Raw genomic sequence first — 3,379 nt, 5'->3', positions numbered from 1 at the left:
CTGTAGCTAGAAAAGAATATATTCCGAAGTTTCTGTTACACCTATTGAATTGCAACCGTTTTTTTTCAGTAAATGCAAAACAACACATTGTCACACGTTCTGTGCCTATAATGAGGAATATTACTGAACAGTGACCAAAAAAGTCACCCAACATTGTCTACTTCATACTAACGTCCTATACATTGTAGAATATCCATTTGTTAAGTATTCTGCCAAGACAATAAAGCATTTACAATAGGTATTTGCAAAGGTAAAAGGTTTGGCATTAGACATTTCTTGCTTCTTTTGTTTTTATAAATTTTTTGTAAAACCTTCTTTTTGAGGAAGTGAGGCCCCTGCAAATATAAGATGATAAACTTTGGCTAAAGGCAAAAATATTTTTTCACCTCAAAAAGCACGGTTTGCTATTGTCATCCCTGTTAGAGTAGGGACCAACGTTGTGTGGATGTGCTGTTTGTGAAAGTGCATAATGCTGTCACTTAAACTGAAGTTAGCCAATGACAGAAGTGGGCTGACTCAATTTCCCATGCTATATGTTGTAGTGGGTGGAAGCAAATATGAGTGGTACAGCAAACGTCCAACGGATCAAAAGGAATGGATAAAAACCCCTGTAAGTAAGTATATTATAGATATCATTTTAGTAAAATCAAAACATCTTGGCTAACTCAAGACCTAAAAATGTGTCCTCAAGCCAGACATTCCAATATGCCTTTTCCTTGTTACCGAGAGTACTAGGTGTATTTCTTAGGAGGAACCCAGCACATCATGATCTAAACAGCTTTTGCTCTCTATCTAAAAACAAAAGCTGTACAGATGTGCAAGGAACTTATATAAAGTAACTGCCTCCAGTGTTTTGGCAATAACTTGAAAATCAACTAAATACGAAGCAGTCACTTGCTTACACTGCAATTATGCGATAAGCTGGTTGTGCTATAAACATGTTTATATAAGCAAACTTTATCACAGATTATTTATATTAGAAAGCCTGCTTATAATTTCTTATCAGGCCAATGGTGGCTTGAAAGAATAATAATAAAAAGGGTTTATATTGGACAGCCTAACTATTATTGGTCAGCAGGCCAGAAGCCTGCAACCATCGCCACTGCCAAATGCATGCCTCACAATCACACAAGCATATTGAGGAGACTTTTTTCAGTGTATGAGTTCTACAAAGCGCATACCAAACTTACTGTGGGTCATACAACGCAGGGCAGCATGGAAGAATGCTCTGCTATGTTGGGTGCAAGGGAGAGAGCTGAAGGGTGCAACTTCTGCTAAGATATAGGACTCTTCAGATCTCTACCTGCGCTGGTGCACTTGACGTGGCCTAGCGCCAATGAAAGCACTCTGTGTTACTGGCAGGACTGTTTTGTGTGGGACGGCAATTTCCTCTTTCTATGTGTGATGCAGAATGCAACATGAATAGAGAGACGTAACGAGGAGAAATAAACATATTTCTCCTCGTTCCGTCCTGGTCAGTTGGCATACTTTTTTGGTGCAAGTTTGCTGATTTCAGAAAATCTGTGATTGTGTCCTATTTATTGGTGCATGCACAGAAACGCCAATGCTCCCCCTATGTAACGCCTACCACTACAATATGTAACGCAGTGCAAGCCACTGCACTGAGTTACATTTCTTTACAAAGCCACGCAAGGTGGCACAAATTGTCCTTTGTGTGGTTTTATAAATCTTGCTTAAGCCTTTGTGTTGGCTTGTGCACGATGCAAGGACAGCACAAAGCCATAGTAAATCTGGGCCTCAGATTATATGCTCATACGCCTCTCTCATGCCACTCTCAACATTACATAATGAAGTCACCATAGATAAAATGTAAAAGAAATCTCTGTAAAATTGAGCATCAGATAAAAACAACAAAACACTGAAGACAAATCACCATCATCCATAAACTAGCAGCAAGATGAGGTACTGGAAAAAGTTCGAAAGTAGACAGAAAAATATGAACTGTAACATACAATGTAGACAAATGCAACACTATAAAAATATTCCTTTGTAGAGAATGCATCGATGTAAGATAATTACCAACTTAACTCCATCCCAGCAGCATCTAACGATTAGGCAGGCAAAACGTTCTAAACCTCAAGGATTATTTAAGTGCTCCAATAAACCCCAAACCTGATGGGAAATGGTTGGTGGGATTGTTTTAGAGGCAGAAGCAGATTTCCCACACTGCAGGAAAGTGAAATGCATAGAAAGGCTCCATGAGATGCCACATCAGAAGGACATTTTATATGGTAGTATTTACTTAGGGCTCTGGTAAACTTGCATCAGTTGCACCTTGGCATTTACACTCCTGATGCAAAGGGTGTGTCAAGGACTTGACAGGGACAGTTCTATTGTGCCCTCCTCGACAGAAATACAATTTATATTGTAGTGTTTACTTAGGTCCCTGGTCCACTTGCATCAGTTGCACCTTGGCATTTACACTCCTGATGCAAAGGGTGTGTCAAGGACTTGACAGGGACAGTTCTATTGTGCCCTCCTCGACAGAAATACATTTTATATTGTAGTGTTGACTTAGGGCTCTGGTCCACTTGCATCAGTTGCACCTTGGCATTTACACTCCTGATGCAAAGGGTGTGTCAAGGACTTGACAGGGACAGTTCTATTGTGCCCTCTTCCTGGACTGCACAAGGAAAGGGTGAGTCAGCCTAGTGTTCACAGTGCCACCCTGCAGAGAATAGTATAACTGAAAGGTGTCAAGTGTCTTCTTAAGAGGGTACCAGTTAGAAGGGGAAAAACTCAAGGGGTAAAAATACCTCATTGGCAATTTTGAAGTTGTTGATTAGAAATAAAGATTGATATTGAAGTGATTAGCAAAGCATCAACTCCCCCTACACCACCCAGATATCAGGAAAAACAAAACATCCAGACATAATATCCAGAAGTAGAACTACCGGAAAAGTTCTAACAGCTAAAGAATAAATCAGGGACCAATAATACATGAAGGAGGCGATTAAAAATCAAGAAACAAATGAGTTCTGATGCATCTTCCTGCATGATAACCTCCTTTATATATGATTTCAACAGGAACTGACATCACAGGAAATTACTCCAATTGATATTGGATTCATAATCTTGGACGATATCCTATAGACTTAACACCATCTTGGAAAGGCTGTTTTTTCATGCCTCTTTCCTGAATTCCTTCTCTAATTGGTATTTGCTCATCTTTACTAAACAAAGACCAACAATTTAAAAAACTTTATGATTCTCCACATTAAATACTAAAACTATATAAGTAAAACAAATCTCCAACAATTTTTTTCCATGTTATGATTCTCTGCTAAGAATCAGGATTATTCACGCAGTCCAATCTCAGTGCGGCTCACACCATCCAACCTATCACAGTGCGGAACCT

The sequence above is a fragment of the Triturus cristatus genome, chromosome 5_2 (assembly GCF_964204655.1).
Source record: "Triturus cristatus chromosome 5_2, aTriCri1.1, whole genome shotgun sequence".
In the NCBI taxonomy this organism is placed as follows: Eukaryota; Metazoa; Chordata; class Amphibia; order Caudata; family Salamandridae; genus Triturus; species Triturus cristatus.
The sequence above is the reverse complement of the archived record's forward strand: the minus strand, read 5'-3'. Positions refer to the sequence as shown.